Source organism: Phacochoerus africanus, chromosome 6 (genome assembly GCF_016906955.1).
Source record: "Phacochoerus africanus isolate WHEZ1 chromosome 6, ROS_Pafr_v1, whole genome shotgun sequence".
Lineage (NCBI taxonomy): Eukaryota > Metazoa > Chordata > Mammalia > Artiodactyla > Suidae > Phacochoerus > Phacochoerus africanus.
The window spans coordinates 63,526,420-63,546,290 of record NC_062549.1 but is presented as its reverse complement, the minus strand read 5'-3'; the positions used below and the strand labels follow the sequence as shown (position 1 = coordinate 63,546,290).

The 19,871-nt window shown below is 41.6% G+C and overlaps 1 protein-coding gene across 1 annotated transcript in view; it reads left to right on the top strand.

Moving 5' to 3' along the window:
- Positions 1-2,938: 2,938 nt before the first annotated feature.
- The window catches only part of LOC125129253 (potassium voltage-gated channel subfamily B member 2-like), a 28,788-nt gene continuing 11,855 nt past the window's right edge, over positions 2,939-19,871 (top strand). Inside the window, exon 1 of the mRNA XM_047783761.1 lies at positions 2,939-3,401. The gene's annotated coding sequence lies outside the window, so the exon portion shown is untranslated. The remainder of the gene's footprint in view (positions 3,402-19,871) is intronic.

Genomic DNA, 19,871 nt, shown 5'->3' with positions numbered 1-19,871 from the left:
GGGAAATCACTTTGACATATTAAACAGACATTCCTCCCCTTTATTTTTAATGTAATTTTATCAAATCTCAGGATAAATCTGAAAAATTGAAATACAAGCAAAAGGAACATTTCCATAAATATCAATAAAGGTAAAAAAAAAGATGGTTTTAGGAGCAATGCGAAAACATGTCTAACTTTTCAGCTAGATCATTTTAATCTTTTCTTTGGAGAATGACTGAAAAAATACAAAATTATATACACTAAGGCAGTGAAACCACATGGTGATAATCAACACAAGAGTCTTTGCAGCCTTCCAGAATTCAAGCTGTGCATATGGAGAGCTCAGCTATTCCAAAAATTTTGTATACTAAGAGTTATTCTCTATAACTCATTTGAGCGATGAGTAATTTACTTAGTACGTAGAATTAGATTTTATTTCTAAAGATTGTTTTTCCACATCACCGCATGCTTACAGACAAGACTTGGGAATGATGGGTAATTACTCCTAGCACCCTACTTCCCATTAATGGAGATGGCAGCAACGTGTTTTACCCAATAGGTAATTTGCTCTTTTGACCAAGGACTACTTAATAGGAAAATGGATTCTAATTTCTGAACTCTAACGAAGTAGGTATAAAAAATTTTTTAAACAAATACTTGTCGAATAATTAAATTCTAATTGAAGGTGATCACTGATGCTGATGTAAGTCTAGTAAAGTAAGGGGATTTTCACCACCTGTAAAAATTATGAACTGTCATACTGTTGTATTTAGGCACACCCCTAAATGAATCTTAAGCAGTTTTTCCAGACAAAATATTTTGTAAGTTCCATTTACTTAACAAATATCGAGTGCCTGAGAAAAGTCGCAAAATAAATATTTGTTGTATGAATAGATATCTCTGATATGTGGGGCTTTGGGTTATACGTTAAGAATGTAAACAAAGTGATATGGAATCCACCCTGGAGAAACTCTTAAAATGGTAAGACTTGGCACACAGGAAACATACATTCTGTAGGAAGTGGAAGGTGATATGTCTTTAAAAAGACCGCCTGTTACCGGAAGTCAAAAGGGAGGGATTACAGGTCCTGGAGGAGGCCAAGTTTGACTGGGGTGTTGAAGTGCAGAAATGATTCGGACCTGAGACGAAAAAAGGAGCATCCCAGTAGAGATGCTGAGGTGCAACGGCACAGAAGTTTGCAGACACTGTTTGGGAGGGGATGGGGAAGCCAGGGAAAGTTTGTGAAAAGGTAAATGATGTGGTCAGGGGGTGGCTGGGGCAGAGCAAACTGTAGGAAGTGTGTATGGGAGGCTGGAAAGACTGGGAGCGCGGGAATGGACATCCTGCAGGTCCCTGCAGGTTAGGGTGAGTGTGATAAAGGTCTGGGAATCTGGGAGTCCTCTTCCTTTTCCTGGTATTCATTTGAGAAGCACGGAGAACAGCAGAGGACCTAGGCGGAGGGCGATGGCCTCTGAAGAGCTAACTTCTATACTAAACATCCCGCCCAACTTCTGGCATCTTGGAAAACACCACCCAGCACAAGGTAAGGCCTCGTGGAGAGATGGCACCTCAAAGCGTAGACAATCCCAGATAACAGAGCATCCCACTGTACATCAGGGCTGAACGAGAGGCAAGGATTGAGATATGTTTAAAACTGAATGTATTTAGACTTTCTTCAATAGCCATCTTTCCTGGCCTAAAGAAACCTGGAAGGGAGTCCCAACTCTAAATATACTGTCATGGCCTGCACTCTTTTTAAAAGGGTGTTTCAAGCCACCTTGTTTTCCTGAAAGCCCCTGTAACTGTGTCGGCTGTCTCTATCTCGTGCCTGTTAAGAAGCTCATGGGTCGGGAACCCGGACGGCCCTGCGATATTATACAAGTTCATAGAGTCTTTACCTCGACCTGAAGGTAGGGAAAGGTCTGGGTGTCCGTCCGTTCGGCGGCCTCGCCAAGGAGGAACTTGGCACAGTTCTCTAGATGGCAGGAGAGCGGGCAAGGCAGGCAGGCCCGAGTGTGAATAGCGCCCCCGTGGGAAGCAGGAGTTAGGGCTGCCACCGACCAGGCTTTTCCCTCAAACCCAGGAAAGCGGGGTTACTGGGGCTGGCGACGGCCCCCCAGTGGAGCTGGAGGTGCTCCGAGAAAAACTGGATCCTTTCTGTGCTGCTGCTTATCCCCGCGCTCCTTCCCCGGGAGAATACTCCGGGCCCCATCACTCAAGATCCGTCTCTCCTCGCCCGGGTTGAGCGGCAGGCCAGGGTCAGGGGCGTGTGGGGGCGGGCGGGGGAGAGCTGAGCAGCCAGGAGCAGAAGGGCCCGGGGAATCCCGCGGAGCCGCCCGAGAGCATCCCGCCGGGGTGCCCCGGGCTTTCCCCGCCTCCCTGGGCGCGGCGCCCGTGGGGCCGGGGACCCCCCTGCTCCTGAGGAGCGGGAGCCGAGGAGGAAAGCAGGTGGGTGTGGAGCTGGGCTCCCGCCTCCGGGAGCTGCGGGCGCGCGGGAGGAGGTGGGCGGTGCCCGACGAGGTGTGGGCGGTGCCCTCCCTCCCGCGCCTCGGCCGCGCCCTGGGCACCCGGGCTCTGTCCCCGCTCGAGCGCACAACTCCCGGGCCGCCAGGCCGAGCCCGGGCGTCCCCGGAGGTGCCCGGCCAGCCGCGCTGCCCCGCCGCCCCGGCCCGCCACCCACCTCGAGAGCCGCGAGCGCCCAGGAAGAGGAGGAGAAGGCGGCGACGGCCCCTCCAAACCGCGGGTGCGCGGAGCGCGGGAGGAGGCGGAGCGCGAGGCGGGGTGGCCGCGGGCGGGTGTGCGCGCCCGAGCCGGCGCCCCCGAGCGCCCCGCCTCGCCTCCCGCGCCCAGCCTCTCCCCGGCTCCGCCACAGACACACACCCACCAAGCACCCACCGCCCTCCGCCCCCGCCGGCCGCCGCCGCCGCCGCCGCGCCGCGGGCAGCCCAAGCGAGCGGCAACTCCCCGGCTGGCGCGGCTGGCGCGGCTCGCCTTCCCGGCTCCTTCCGCGCGGCGAGCTCAGCCCCGCTAGATTTTTCCTTTTCTGTCCCAGCTCTCTGTCGTCTGGGCGGCGGCAGGGGGATGGGGGCCCGCCAGGGGAATGGGGTGAAGATCGATGAAGATTATTGTTCTTTTTAAGGATGCTTTAGCTTCCTCCCGCCGCCTCTCCTTTGAGCCTTCTACTAGAGACCGTGGACCAGAGTCAGGGATGTAAAGAGAGGGGGGAAAAAAAAACGCCAGGAGCTCCAGCCAGCCGGGGAGACCCTCCTCTCTGTGGAGGGGAGGGGGACTTCCAGCGACAGATCATTGGCGAAGGGGACCGTCGCGGGGAGAGGAGCCCCGGAGGGAGCGGGGAATCCCTCAGCCCTTTGTGGTTGCCCGATCCCGTGCCGCCTGCTGAGCGGGGTCAGTGGGAGCTAGGTAAGTGGAGGGGGCTTTGCTGCTCCCGGAAGGGGTCTTCCTTTCAGAATACATCATCGCGGGCAGTCTAGCCGGACTTGAGTGGCTAAAGGCATTGCAAACTGCCATATGGCACCGAGTGGACTTAACACACAAAGCTGACTTAGTCCTGAGAGGGTTGTTAATGTAAGGTTCCGTTCCCCGTGGGGAAGGCGCTCAAGTGTTAGCCCCTGAAAAGCTTCCGAGCAGCCTGCCTGGTAAGGGGTGGGAAATGTTATTTCTAGGAGATGAGCTCTTGTTGCCTTCTGTTCATTTGTTGGTAAATGCCACACTCACATGCACACACTTGTGGGACCGGATTCGGGGAGTGTGATGTCTCTGATGTATGAACAGTCCTCAGAACACAGAGACGAGCCTGCAATTCTGTTCTCCGAGCGGCGCACAGTCTCCGTTCTGTAGCACACGGTTCCAGAGGGAGAGAACGAGTCTCTAAGGAAAGAGCTTCATGGCTGTTTCCAACACACTCTGCTAGGGGACCTGGGAATACAATTGCCCTGGATGGACCCAAAAGACACCGACCGTGTGCTTCATCCTTTGCTTCTGATGCCTAATAACCATTTTCAAAATAGTATGCTGCCATCAATTTTTTCGAATTATGAGAATTTTTGTGTATTCATTCATAAAATTGGTCAGTATGCAATCTGCACCGACAGGCCACCTAAGCATCATTTATGACCACACAAGTGTTATAATAATAGATTACACTGAAAAATGCAGGGTGCACATTTCATGCAGCTTCATTTCATGCAGTTTCAGCATCATTTCTAATCAAGTTATGCAATAATATCAATATTTTAAAGAGCGTTTCCCATGTCGGTTTTTATATAGGTTGGTTTTGGAATTGTGCTGGGAATCTGATTTTTTCAGCTCAGCTCAAAGGAAAAGTAAAGGTTTGTTATTGTTTTTAAATGTGTAGTATTGTGTGGGACAGAGGTCTCCTCTGGGTTTATTTACCAAAAAAAAAAAAAAGTCAATTGAGATATTACATTCATAGGCAAGAGAAAGATAAATTCCAGTCAGAAATCTAAAGTCTGTCTTGACAATGCTAAGTAACTTACAGGAAAGATTTTGAAAACAAAGGTAATGTTAAAAAAATTATGTAGGTATAAAATGAAGTTTTATTTTATTTCACTCATTAGAGGTGTATGTAGGTGTGTTGTGTGTGAATAAATATAAAGTTGTACAAAGCTCACTTGTAATACGTGAATAAGATCTATTGACCTCTGTCTGAACTAGATAGTTCTTGGTTCTTAAATTAATCAGAACTTAAAGAGTTCAGTAATTTGAAACACTGTGCATGTGTCTAGTGCATTTAATTGCTTCTGGAGGTGGTGTTTTTAATTTAAGACATAAGTATGGGATGAATTTGTGTGGCTACATAGACTTTCTGAGAATCAGTGTATAAACAACTTTTCCCCTCGCTGAATGAATAGTAACCTCATCACTTAAAGAGTTAACATGCCTCCACCAAGTAAATACTATAATCCCCTCCCTCATGCTGTCAGATTCAGACCAATTGTTTATCACGAATAGAACTGTGTCTAATGCACTCTCTTTCCTTTTCTGGCACAACCTAGACTCTTGGAGAAAGGAGTGAATCACTTGGCAGTTCTCTTTGCATTCTTCCACCTTTTAACCTTCACCTTGCCCTCTCTGTGTTCGTGTCCCCAAATCTCCCTCACACACAAACATACCGCTTCCAGAAAATAATTTCATTGCCTGCCACACTGAGAATTCTAGTATCTCTCTTTTCTTGTGCTCCTGTGTTTTTCTATATAGAATCAATCCATGCATCTGTTGCAACTGTTTACAATCTCACTTGTCTCCAAATCCCACCATTCAGTCTTCCAGGCATACATGTTTGCTGAATAGTCAGACGAGGTTAATGAAAATTGTTACCTTAGTCAGTCTTTTCTCTTTGGCTTTTAAAGTTTCCTTGATGACACCTTGGAGCAACTGTGAACGTGAACTCGCCCTTCTGATTTCCAGGGTGGTAGCAAAAGTTAGACTGCTAGAAATGAAGTGACAGGATATGCTTTCAATCATATTCTTGGCAACTCTAAAAGCCTATCTTTCCAGGTTTTTTGCATACCTGCCTGCCTATCTGTGGAAAATATTCTTTAAGCATTGAAAAATTTTTTTCTTTAAATTGTCTCTGGCATTTTGAAATGGTATTCTAGAGAGACTGGTTTATGTGTATGTATATTATTTTGAAAGTCAAATTAGTGGTAAGATCTACAAAATACATTTCATTCTGGTCTAATGCAATTTTTCATGATAAATTAGAAGGAAGTAATTAGTTCCTTGCAATTTGCTGTTCCTTAGAGAGACTAATTCCTAAGGAGCATCATTAAAGTTGATAGGCTGTCTCTTCTATATTTTAAGGTAAATATATAAGGTTAAGACTTTCCGTTTACTTCAGAATGAAATATTTACGTGAGATTTGCTTATATTTGTCAAGTGGATTTTACATAAAACTCTCATGCCTATTGTTTTCATAGGGGCTTCAGAGGAGTGGAGAGTATACCTGTATTATATGTAATATTTTTTAAATTCAGAGTATTTTGTAAGGTAAAAGTTTATGGCCTTTTTACTCCTGGTGTGATAAAAATAAACTTTATAGAGCAGCACAATCTTAAAATTTTTCATTACATCCTGCAAGTGTCTTTGTACTCTAGATCTATACTCCATTCTTCTTCATTGCCGATTTCCTCCTATAAAATATATATTCCCACCAACTCAGAGGTCTGGGTTGCCAGCAGAAGGTCAAGTGTGTGAGACCAGGGGCTCCTTCGCTTGTGTAAGCCAAACCCTGCTGTGTTATCTTGAAGGGAAAAGTGCGTGTTTCTTCAGGTTGAATTGTACATGTCTGTGCCATCTCATTTAATGCCATGTCTCTGCTCACAGACTCATTCATTAATTCATTTATTAATTTATTACTCATCAAGTATGTATAAGGAGAAAAGCAGTTGATTAGAATGTAACAAACGCAAAACCGATAGAAGACATAGTGCCTACCCCTCAAGGGTTTTTGGTTTTTTTTATAGATTAGACAATAACACTTAAATAACTAATTGAAGAATCATGGGTATAGTTCAAAATCAGGGATCTCGTGCATACAGACTTGCATTTAATAATTTCATACAAAATAAATTAAGGCTGATTCAGAAAGAGGACCATCAAAGTTTATCACAGTCTATGTATCGGGGAATTATTAGAAGACAATAATAATAATGATAATTTTTATTAAAATGTTTAAAATTGAAATTAAATTACAGCATTATTATAAATTCATTTTATTTATGTAAAATAAATTAATTTTCATTATTATTAGTCTATTCTATATAATTATAACACACTCATAATAAATATATAAAAGTGAGCCAGCTACTTTTTCAGTATTTTATAAACACTAAATATTTAAATTCTCACAACCACTCTATGAGGAAGCTAGCACTAATACTCCTTATTATATAGATATAAAAGCAAAATTGCAGAGACTTTTCTTGTCGAAAGTCCCATAGGAAGTAAGTGATGCAGTCAAGCTTGAACCCAGGCATTTGTCTTCACTATGACATTATAGATTAAGAAGCATTATCCCTGGCAGAATAAGAAAAGATGTTTGCAGCTCCTAGATTTATTTGGTGTTGTATTTCCCCATCAAAGGATACCATAGTTATTATGACTGGGGATGCTTAAGAAAGATAAAGGAGGAACTTTATTTTAAATAGAAGAAATCCAAAAACTTTCATTGTGAATTTGAAATAAGAAAGTAGTTTAAAGGCTGATTTTTTTAAAAGATGTGTGGAATTTTGTCAGAATGCTAACACATTAGGAAGTACTGTTCTTACAGTGACAACAGAGGCGGATGCTGGCCAAGACAGATGATCTGACTGGTCAATTTCTTTATTCTTTCTTTCTTTCTTTTTTTTTCTTTTTTTGTCTTTTTAGGGCCGCACCTGTGGCATATGGAGGTTCCCAGGCTAGGGGTCTAAATTGGAGCTGCAGCCTCTGGCCTACGCTGCAGCCAAACAATGCCAGATCTGAGCCGTGTCTGTGACCTACACCACAGCTCACGGCAATGTCAGATCCTTAACCCACTGAGCGAGGCCAGGGATCGAACCTGTGTCCTCATGGATACTAGTCAGATTCATTTCCACTGAGCCACGATGGGAACTCCTGACTGGTCAATTTTTAATGAGAGTTTATTTTCAGTTTCAGTTTTTTAAAAATGTGAATTATTTTTAATAAGGTATAGCACCATAAATTATTTTAAACATATATTAAAAGAAATTGTTAGTTTTGCAATATAATTTTCTTGAACCCATGTCCCCACTTTTTCCTCTGAAAAATGTACTCCCAATATATTGATGGAAATGGGAATAACCACTTAATAAGTTTACTTTCTAGTATATTGTCTGGAGTGCATTTATTTTATTAAGTGATAAATAACTACAATAAAATTATGAAAGCATAAATTGAATCATAAATTAGATTTTCATCAAGAGAAATTTATTTAAAGTAAAGTTCTTGCTAAATATCCACTGCTTCTGTTTATGTGAAAATACCATCTGGACTAAATTTGGAAGATAAAATGGCCAAATATTGCCTGCAGGATGCCATACAGTCAAATATTTAGATACATCCTCATGATTGATTGACATTTTTATTTTTCTCAAAGGCCCAGTCCTATTGTACAGACAACTCTCAACCTACAATCTGCTTGTAGCATAAAAGTTGATTGAAAAATTTTGGTTTCTTTGAAACTCGTAATACATTTGTGGAAATGGTACTTTAGATGATGCTTTGGTCTCCAGACCAATCCACAAGTACCCTTTTAATCAATAATGTACATGAAGTACAGTACTGATAGTACCAAAAACACAGCCATTATGTATAGCAATATTCCTGGAAAATAATTTGATTTACATAATATTCATTGACTGCTTCTTATATGTGGGGCTCTTTTAGGATCCAGAGGTGAACACAGTTCTTCTGCCTGGACCCACAAGGAAGAGAGAAAATTGAGAGAGTTTGTACGTAACTGACTTTGACATTAGGCAAAATGAAGAAAGCTTTAGAATATTTGTATAGGCAAAACATTGAATAATTGATTCAGAGTTCTAAGGAGAGAGCCAGGGACTGGACCTCCTCAGGATTCTCATTTGTTATTTCATTCTTAAGTATCTACTGAACTCCTTCCTTCTCTGTGTCAAGCCGTAGGCTAGGTGTTGGGGTCATAAATATGAATAAGACATCATATATTCACAGCCTACATATGTAGTCAAGTGAATGATACCAAAATGTCGTAAATGCTGTTGGTAGAGCAGGCTGGCGATTCAACTGGGTAGTTGCCTAACAGAACCATTCCAAGAGTTTAAAAATATGGCTTCTTTGAATTTCTAGATATATTTCATCATGATTCTCTACTCAGTCAGACCCAGTGCCCCCTTTTTATTGAGCCATGTTTTGTCACGTCTCTTTTACTTTCCTGAAACGGTATTTACAGATAGTAGAACCTATCTACACATGTCATGTTTTAAAAATCAATATAAGTGCTCTATCTGTAATAGAAACAAGAAATAGAAGGAAAGCAGCTTCTGAAAATTGCATGTGTGTCAATATGTGTACACTCAGGTATGACTACAGAAAAGATGTCGTGAAGCAGTCAGATGCATGCTATTTAAAATGCTTCAGTTTGGATTTAAGAGAAAATATTCAACTGGATATTGGTGACACATTCGTATATTTGGCATTTTGAAAGAAGAAGGAAGTAAATATGTTCTTTGAGTGTGACAGCTATAGTTGCAAACAGATGTGGGTGTTCTGTATTAGTGGATCCGTTAACATGAGCAGCCTCATAGTGGGTGACATGTCTTTCCAAGATGGTGGGCAAATCCTGGTAAAGTTCCAAATATGGGAGTTACATTCCTGGAACATTCCTATGTAGAACTATTTTATTTACCACAAGGTTAGAATCTAGTCCCAGATAATAGTAAGATTTTCATTTACATATGTGTCTGATGAAAGTGTAAAAATAATGGAGGAACCCCCCCCCCCAACTCCCAGAATTTCCACCCACATTGTAGGTGGAAGGTATTGCATTCCTGGGCTTTGCCTTCCAAATACTTAACAATTTTTAGAAGACTCGCTGAAAAGGATTGTGTTGATCCCAGTGAGCAGTACTGATTATGGCTTTATTCTCCTACTGAAGGAAGCCAATCCCACTCTAATGCATAATTGGGCTATTTTGGAAAAGCAGACGTCTCCAAGTTTTTGGTAAGAAGGTAATGTTGAGGCTAAGTAATAAAATCAATAGCAACACAACTAAACCACGTAGATTTCTAAGCACTAGAAACTAATAGTACGCACAATCTGCAAGGCTGACTAATCTGGTCATACTGTCAGAGTTTCCTTTTCTACGTGGGAGTGTCAGACAAGACTTCGAAGTTGAAGTGACATCTAAGCTAATTTTTAAGAGATGAGTAAGCATCCCCCAGGCTAGAAAGGCGGCAGATGGATAATGTTCTAGGCAGGGGGAACAGCATCTGCAAAGCAGTGTAGTAAAAGGGCTTGGCAGGTCGTTGGGGCTCAACATTGGCCATTGAAGGGAGGTGATGGCCAAAGAGAGTGAAGACGCTTGGGGATTAAATGCGAGCAGTGTTGTCTGCCATGCAAAGTCTCTTGGATTTTATCCCAGTGAACAGGAAGTGGGGGTCACCTGCCACTTTAAATAGAGTGAGGTGGTCCAACTTTTACTAGGGGACAGTCTCTGAGCTATCATGAGGAAGATGGATTGTAAGAGGAGAAGAGATTGATGTGTGGGAGACCAGCTGGGGGACTATTGCGGAATACGGGTATGATAGGTCCTGCTTAGCTGAAAAAGGAATAGCGAAGCTAGAAAGGAGAATTTGGATACTTCATAGCTTCATAGCAAATTCTTGTAATCCAAGTGTCTCCCAGTCATCCAGCTTCCAACATGGGTCCTAATAGCCAGCTTGAAGCTTCCTTCTTTCTTCTTCTAAGGTCATTGTGCTAGTTAAGGTAACCTGAGCTTCTGTAACAAGCTTCCATTTTGCAGTAATGAAGAGAGTGGAAGATTGTTTTTGGCTCCTGTGAGAGGGCATTGGGTGTGTTTCATATAGCAACTTGGGGACCCAGATTCTTTCTGTGTACACTAGGGACTGGGAATTCTTTGCATCTTGCTGGCAGCCGTGGAAGAGATGGAGCACAGAGAAGGCACATCCAAGAAGCAACACACCTTGGTTCTATTCACATCCTGTTAGTGAGACAATCCTATCACTCCATCTGTATACAAAGAGGGGGGACATGTTAACTCCTGGCTGGGCAGCCACTTCCCAGCAACATTCCTATATCATGAAAGGGGGAAGCACAAATTTTGCTAAACAGCTATTTAAGTCATATGCTGTCTCTTTGGCTTCACACAGGAAAGCCTCGGTCCCACGAGACTACCTGAATTCTTCTTGGGCACCACATCCATTTCAAGGCTCAAGTTCTTTGGGTAAAGCCCTCTTCCTCAGTTAAATCTGGATATGGCCCCTCCTTGTCTAGAAATCTTCACACTTAAATGGCAAGTTCCTGGCCTCCCATTATACACTGAAGGATCAGGTATAGAATAGAATAATTGCTTTCAAAGTTCTCATTTGGGGGTCCTACTGTATAGCACAGGGAACTGTGTCCAGTCTCTTGGGATAGAACATGATGGGGGATGATAGGAAAGAAAGAATGTGCGTATATGTATGACTGGGTCACTTTGCTGTACAGCAGGAATTGGCACAACATTGTAAATCAACTATACTAAAAAAAAAACAACAAAAAATTATCATTTGGAAAAGAGAAGAACGGGAGGCATAGAGCAGTCATTGGCCCATAACATGTAAGAAATCCCACTATACATTGCTAAAGACCCCATGCTCTGGCAGTGGGGGAAATTCCTTTGTTAGACTCTAGTTTTGCTATCTTGGAAGAACTGCCTTTATTCATTGTTCTCTGTAGCACTGGTCACCTCCTGGTGACCACTTCCTTGGCCACTACTCTCCTTGACCATCTTCTAAACAGGTGTTGGGAAGTACCTCCTTCTTGGCAGTTATATCATGTTCTCAGCCTGCTTCTCGATCCAAGTTTGGATGCCTTAAAGTTGTTTTATAGTTACAGTTCTACAGCCACTAGAAATTAGATTCCTCATTTCTTTGACAATACATTTCCTTCAAAGTCTATTTGCTATCTTTCTAGCACTAACTACAATGAACATTCTTTCCCATTCATAATCGTTGAACCTGCCTCATTTCTTTGTTCATGGACCAACCACCTGTGTCTCAAGTGGTTATGTTGGGGTCGTCTGAGGCAACAGGCTGGGGTTGTTAGGTAATTTCACTAATCAGGTCTTTGCTGCAAGGCTGAGTCCCTGTGTCTTAATGGGCATTTGCTATGCAAAGCCTTTTTCAGTGCCCTTCCTCACTGTGAGAGTCCCTAAAGCAGTGGTTTGTTTCAGCTTTGTAGTCTTATGTTCCAGTATTTGGCTGTTCACCTTTATGTCTGTTCTTCAACTAGCCAATTCTTTCATGAGCTCATCCACTAACTATCTTGTGATACCTTGGAATAGGCAGTGTAGAGCAACCTCCCATACTGGCATTCTGGCTCTTTCTAACTGTTTCCTCCAGAGCTGTAGATCTGCCCTCTAAGCATGATTTTGCCAGGTCATAACAGGGTTCCATGTTTCTGCTCTTCCCTATTTCCTTGACAATGGCCAACATCACATAATCAGATTTTTGTTAAGGCAGCACCCATTTTGAGGTGTCAATTTCAGAATGGGTCAGGATGATGCCAGCTGCCATAGTCAACGAAACTAACCGTTAGCGTCTTAACATAATAAAAGTTTATTTTTCCCCCATGTAACCATCACATGGAGGGAGAGTAAGAGCCAGCTTTGAAAAGATACTGACTTTAAATTTTCTGGCTCAGAGGTGACAACAATACCTCTGCTTATATTCTGCTGATGAAAATTCGTCAGATGACCCATCAAGATGCAGTGGGGCTGGGAAATGTCATTCCTGGCTTAATAGGAACTTCTTGGTGATGACTCTCTCTTACAAACTTGAAACCTGAGTCTAGGTAGACAATTGGCTTTCCCTGCTATTGTCATCTTTCTCCAGAATAAATGAGCAGGGGAAAGGTTTTGAATCACATTCACTCACTGGTAGATCCATACTCTGGGTGGCATCTCCTCCATCTCATTCCTGTCCTGTCTTTGGCTCTTGACCGCACATTTTCCTTTATTCTCTAAAGCATCACTAGTATAAGGCTTTTGAAGATAACAGACTCAGACTGAGAGCTTTGGGGTGAAGGATGGTAATTACGCTATAGACAAGAAATTAATTCTAATTGAATGCTGGATGTCCCAGCACCTAGAAATGTACTTGCCACTTCTCACCACAGGGGTTTATTCAAGGACCTGGATATCTCTGGGGCCTGGATAACAGCCATTTGCTTGGCCTTTCTCTTCCTCTAGATTCTTCTTTTCATCTCTTCATCTGGGATTTTCCCTCTATCCTTTTCCAAGGTGCTAGTGGACTTGGCATGCAAGTCTACAAGGGGACTTGCCTGGAACAGCCAAGTGGTCCATGATGGTTTTTTTTTGAAACAGAGCAGTGATTCTTTCTCTAAGAGGACTTAACTGCTTTCTCATAGTCCAACTGGCTCAAGCATGTCTTCTTAAAGATGTGCACTTAGCAAATCTTTATAAAGCACTTTTCATATGTAAATCACTCTTCCAGGTCACCAGGTTAAACAAAATTGGTCTCTCCCCTCACTGGGCTTACAGTTTATCTGAAAGCAAACACAGGAGCTCCCAGTTTTCTCTCCAGTGGCCAAATAGACCTGCCCAAGCTTAAATGATGTGTGTTTCACCTATTTGGAAAGGAAAGGTGATGGGCAGAAGCAAGATTCCTGAATATGAAAGTGTGAGGGTGATACTTCTGGGGTGAGGGTCAGCATAGCATGGAGGCTGTGGTTTTGCTAAACTTGGGCTGTTACGCCACCATTGTTACCCAGAGATAATTTATACTCTACTTCCAGTCACCTGGTTTATTTATTTATTTATTTTTGCAGATCTTAGAACTTGAGCTATTTGGTTCTGTTTCCACTCTCTCCTTTTATTTTCTAGCAGTGAGTACTTAATAATATCAGGATAAGCTGGTCCTAAAAGGAGATCAGCCAGGTAGGCAAACACAGCATCTAAAGGGAATTGAGATCAGATTCTGCTGTATAGCACAGGGAACCATATCTGATCACTTGTGATGGAACATGATGGAGGATAATGTGAGAAAAAGAATGTGTGTGTGTGTATATGTACACACATATATATGACAGGGTCACTTTGCTGTACAGCTGAAATTGACAGAACATAACATTGTAAATCAACTATAATTAAAAAATTAAAGAATAAAAATAAAGGGAATGGAGTCAGTTGGCAGATGGCGGGCCAAGTAGGCAGGAAGTTAGATTTAAGGAGTACTGGGGGAAGTCCTGCCCAAATATAGGGAATAGGGACATTTGGAGATTTAAACAGATTAACGCAGGCAGGAATAAGATGATCCAGCCCCATAAGAGCCAATGCTCTGGTTTGAAGGCACTTGGAGTTTAGGAAGAGGTCTATCTAAAGTAGCTAGCAGGGGTCCAGACCAGTTTAGACCTACGTGTGTGTGTAGTCTCAAGAAAGCCACATGGTGATCACATCATCAACTCAGGGATTCAGGCATAGCAGACAGGATCATTTCCTGGACTATCATCAAACTGCCAACACTTCTTTCTGGACTTCTACTCAAGCTTAGCACCTGGTCTCTCGCCTTCTCATCGTCTCAATCCATTTTCCCTTTGCTTTTTGGATAAAAGGCACATCTGGTCGGATCACTCATCTGCCTAAAACCCTTAAAGGATCTCCTACTTTTCTGAGGATAAAGGCCTAAATCTTTAACTTAGGGGTTATCGTATTCCTTCTTCATTTTCCAAAGCCTCGCTGGTGTAAAACTGTCATTCATAACAGACTCTGCTCAGTCTGGCCCCTTCCTGCCAGCATCATCTCACATCATCACACTTGCTCCTCACTTGCTGCTACAATTTCTCATTTTCCTTTATTCCCCTGAGGTGACACAAGGCCTGTACCCGTGGCCGTTTGGGATGCTCACTCCACTCACTTTCTTAATTCTGACTTATGCTTCTCATCTCACATCAAAAGTCACTTGCTCAAAGAAGTCTTCTCAGGCTCCTGGAATAGGGCAGGTATCTCTTTTCTTCTCTTTCCTACCACTATTTTCTCTTTTGCAGCACTTACCCCCCCTTCGGATTTTAGATTGTGGGCAAATACTTGTCAAGTGTCATTTTCCTTTGTGAGAATGTCAGCTCCATAAAGGCAGGGACCTTCCTTCTTCTTCACTGCTTCATCCATCCATGGCACCTCTGCAATGCCAGGCACATAGCTGATGCTTATTGTTTATTTGTGGATCCATCATTAGATCAACACATGATGGGTGAAGCTGGGACATGAGTCAGGTTCTAGATCACAAAACAGCACGAAGAGTGCAGTTACCAAGAATGGCTGGCCAGGGTTGGGCGGTGGAGGACCAGAGCCAGTTTTCCTGGTGATGAGCTGCCGTGCCATGGCCCTGCACTGTTTTATGCTCACACTCCTCGTGTTGTTCTTGACAGGGCCAGATGGAGGAGAGTTTTTTGTTTTTTGTTTTTGTCTTTTCTAGAGCTGCTCCCACAGCATATGGAGGTTCCCAGGTTAGGGGTCTAATCGGAGCTGTAGCCACCAGCCTACACCACAGCCACAGCAACGAGGGATCCGAGCTGAGTCTGCGACCTACACCACAGCTCACAGCAATGCTGGATCCTTAACTCACTGAGGGAGGGCAGGGATCGAACCCACAACCTCATTGTTCCCAGTCGGATTCATTAACCACTGAGCCACGATGGGAACTCCGGAGGAGAGTTTTTAAGTGCAGATCCAGGGCTACCACTGCTAAGAATGGAGGCGTTTGGTGGAATGAGATCCAGACAAGGCAGAACATGGTGCTTCCAAGAGCGTTTTTCTCTCCTCCCTATTTCACAACATACTCAGCTTCCCAACTTCGTAGGAAAACTGTCTAGACCAGCGCTTTCCAATAGGACTTGACATGAGGATGGAAATGTTTTACATCTGTTGCACTCCAGGAGAGTAGCCACTAGCCACAGAGCTATCAAACCCTTGAAATTGACCAGTAAGACTGAGAAATTAAGTTTTAAATTTAAATAGCCACATGTGACTGGTGGCTACCATACTAGACAGTGCAGGCCAAGACTATTATTAACATGAATTACTTTAGGAAACCCCAAGTTTCAAAAGCAGTATGGTTTAAATTCTAGAAATATTCATTTACAACCTACATTGACCTCTGATTAACCATATATAACCATGTCTGGAGTCTAGTGTCTATTTTGACTGTGATGAATATCTCAGAGAGATTTGAAAGCCTGTGTCTTGCTTAGAACATAGGAGTTGTTCTTTATCAAAGGCATTACTTTCTGTATGTGAATTGTACAAAATGTAAAATATTATACAAAGGTAGAACATTATCTTTTTTTTCTTTCTTTCTTTTTTTTTTTATTTTAAGGGCCACACCCACAGCATATGGAAGTTTCTATGCTAGGGGTCAAATCAGAGCTGCAACTGCTGGCCTATACCACAGCCACAGCAACTCCAGAGCCAAGCTACGTCTGTGACCTACAGCACAGCTCACAGCAATGCCAGATCCTTAACCCACTGAGTGAGGCCAGGTATTGTCCTCATGGATACTAATCAGGTTCATTACTGCTGAGCCACAACGGGAACTCCTAGAACATTATCTTCATAAGTATCTGTGTAATGTGACCTTAACTGCTTTCTCAAATCCATTGTTCCCAACCAGGATTTTTGTTCTTTTTTTTTGTTCCCTCTCCTTACCTCTCTCTCCTTCCTTTATTCTTATTTCTTTTCTAACCTCTAAAATGACAGGTGCGACACTGTGTCCTTTAGCAAGTTCTCTTTCTTTTGCATATTGATTTCTTTACTTTTGTGCTTATTTACAAAAGCTGTTTTATCAGTTAAGATCATTAACAAAAACCAACCAAAGTTCAGTTCATTAGCCAAAGGGAAAAAAAAATAAAAATAAGATTAAAAAAAATCTCAAGTGATGACTGACTGGCCAGTTGATACATTTTTGAAGATTTATCAGGTATCATAATTTCAGTATTTATCATGTTAATAAAGTAAGGTACTTTTTTTTTCCCACAGCTATCACCTGGATAACATTATAGTTGCTCTTAATCCTTTGAAAGTTCTCATATGACTGGATCTCTTGAATTCTTGTCCTGCTTTTCACAAATGAAAGGCTTCCCAGTAAGCTAATACCAGAATGAGAAAGCGATGTTTAGAAGGAAAAATTCTGAAACATAACAGCGAAGTAACATTTGAAAAGAGATGGTCCATCTTTAGCCCTTCTCCCTAGTCAGTATAGAACAAATGTGTCTAGAGGCTTGTGTGCTAAATGTCTCTAGTTCATAAAATCACCATTATTAATCAGACTATCATTAAATATTAATTCACCTTAGAGATAAATGTCATTTTAAATTTGGAATCCTAGTCTTTTCCAAATCTAAGGAGAGCATTTTCATTAGGCTTTATAGAAAGCACATAGAAAGCTTAGAAGCTATTAAAAAACTACTTCTTAAACTTGGCTTCTGGTTTCATTCAAACCCAGCAAAATACTTGGTTTCCAGCATAGTAAACATAGTTTGTAATCAATATGTATATGCAGCTAAAGTACAACATTGCAATAAGGAGTTTTGCCTTTTTTTTTTCTGTAATTTAGGGAGTCATTTTCTTGCAGGCATTTGAGAGCATTTGGAACACAATGCTTGATCTATAATAGGTGATCAATAAATGCTTGTTGAATGAATGAATTAAATTATTCATGAAATTCATTAATTCATTTAAGACCCGAAGAGTTTTAAAATTCCAAACTGTGGCTGAGGCTAAGCTCCCATAAATGAGGACTTTATTCTGTAAAGCCCCATGAATTAAGATATCTTCTTCAATGGTTGGTGTTTTGTACCTCTCTCTTCCTTTACTTGATAGTTTAAATGAGATAGAAAGCTTTAATTAGGTATCAAATAAATATTTAAGTCCATAATATTGTCTGAGCCTACACAATACATGCTAAAAGCACAAATCCAAAATTTTCTGTAATATTGGTTGCAGTAATTCCATGGGTTGAGAGCAAGGGTTACTCTGCCCAATTTTGTACCCCCTACACTCAGTATATACTAATAGTCAAGTAACACATTGATTTGAAGGAAAGGAGGGAATGAGGAAGGAAGTATGGATCTAAATCAGTATGTGTTATTGAGAGCTTATGGTCTCTTTCCATTCTGGCCATTATTGGAATAGTAGAATTTACAGATTTATATTGTAGTCAGGAATCATTAATAATTAGGCTCAACTCACTGGTATTTATAGGTTTAACTGGGTATGAACTAGCTAGATGGTTCCTGCTTCACATTTTTTCTTTTCCGTCATCTAATTTTTTATTTATTTCTGGTGCCCTGAGGTAGCAAGATCTAGTGGAAAGAACATGGGTTCAGAGACTTGGCTTCTATCCCTTATGCTGAACAGACTCTGAGAATATCATTTAAACCTGCCAGTTTTGCCCTTCCAAATACTATGAATTTTATATCTTTAACATCTTTTGGTCTTTTTAGGGTCACCCCCATGGCATATGGAGGTTCCCAGGCTAGGGCTTGAACTGGAGCTGTAGCCACTGGCCTACACCACAGCCACAGCAGTGTAGGATCCAAACCGTGTCTGCGACCTACACCACAGCTCACAGCAATGCTGGATCCTTAACCCACTGAGCGAGGCCAGGGATCGATCTTGCATCCTCATAGTTGCTAGTCAGATTCATTTCCACTGAGCCATGGCAGGAACTCCCTATATCTTTAACATTTAAAAAATAGTTTAAAAACATCTATCTTGACTATAAATCTCAAACACTAAGACTAATAGTGTTACTTTTGAAAGCCACATAGTAAAATTTATGTGTAGTTTTGAGAATTTAGAACTGTAGAAACAGTTGCCAACCCTACCATCTCTCTGCATAAGAAAATTATTCCATTTAATATAATTTATACATGCCACCTGTCTAAGCTAAGGGATAGCCATAGTTTTATAGGACTTATTTGAGGTTCATTCTTTCCTTCTCCATAATGCTATAAAAATTGGTCCGGTATTTCCATTCATTTATCATTCCGAGGCATCCAGAATCCTGCCATTCAAGGAAAATCCTCAGTGCCTTAGAAGGTTAGGAACATAGGTTTCAACTTAAGATATTGCTGGATTGGAAGCCTGGAATCAGCACTTTACTGGTTATGTTATCTTGGGAAAGGTACTTACTTTTTAGAACCTCAGTTTCTTTAACTGTAACTCAAAGATAATAATCCCCACCCTAAGGTGGATTGAGAATGATGAGAATTCTCATTATGAGAATTACATGAGCTAAGTGCACTGGCTGCATGGGATAATCACCCACTATGTGCTCGATGATAAAAATGAGAATCATTAAACAAATTGGATCATAACTTTGGCTGTCCTTCAGCTACGACTGCAAAAACATCATCCCTACCTTCTAGAAAATATGGTTTCTACTTATGGACATTTTGATCTTAAGCTAAATCAAAATCCAAGTGGCAAAAACCTGAAACCCATAGCAGTGTCTTATTTTACACTGACCGACATGCTCTTTTATTATAAAAGGTGCAAAGGAGTGAAAGGAGAAAAGGAGTGTTTTTAATATCACCATCTCAGAAACCAATATAATTATTCTCTAAGAAAAAAATAATATAATGACATTAAAGAACAACTGAAAAGAGGGGAAGGTGAAATCTATAATTTCACCATCCTTAACAATGCTCCTTTCAATGAAAACAATGACTTTCCTTTATTTCTGAATATTTTCACCCTTGGCTCAGAGTCACATTCACTCTTACACTGTGGCAACCATAATTTTTATATTTTTTTCCACACTTTTTCACATGACTTATTTCAAGACTGTGTCATCTGGTACAAGTCACATGAACTCAGGGCTTCAGTCAGTCCATCTGTGGTCTGTAATTTTCACGTTTTTATTTTAGAAAAATGTTGGTGGAATGATGAGCTCATTTCTCCTCATCAAATGCTTTGATATTTTCTTATCAAATAGTGCAAAATTATCTTATTAGAAGTAAATTTAACATTCAGAAATTCATAGGTGCCAGTAGGTCATCTCATCCATCTGCCTTACGTTCTTACCATTAATTATTTATTATCCCTGTAGCTCCCAAGCATTTTATACAACAGAG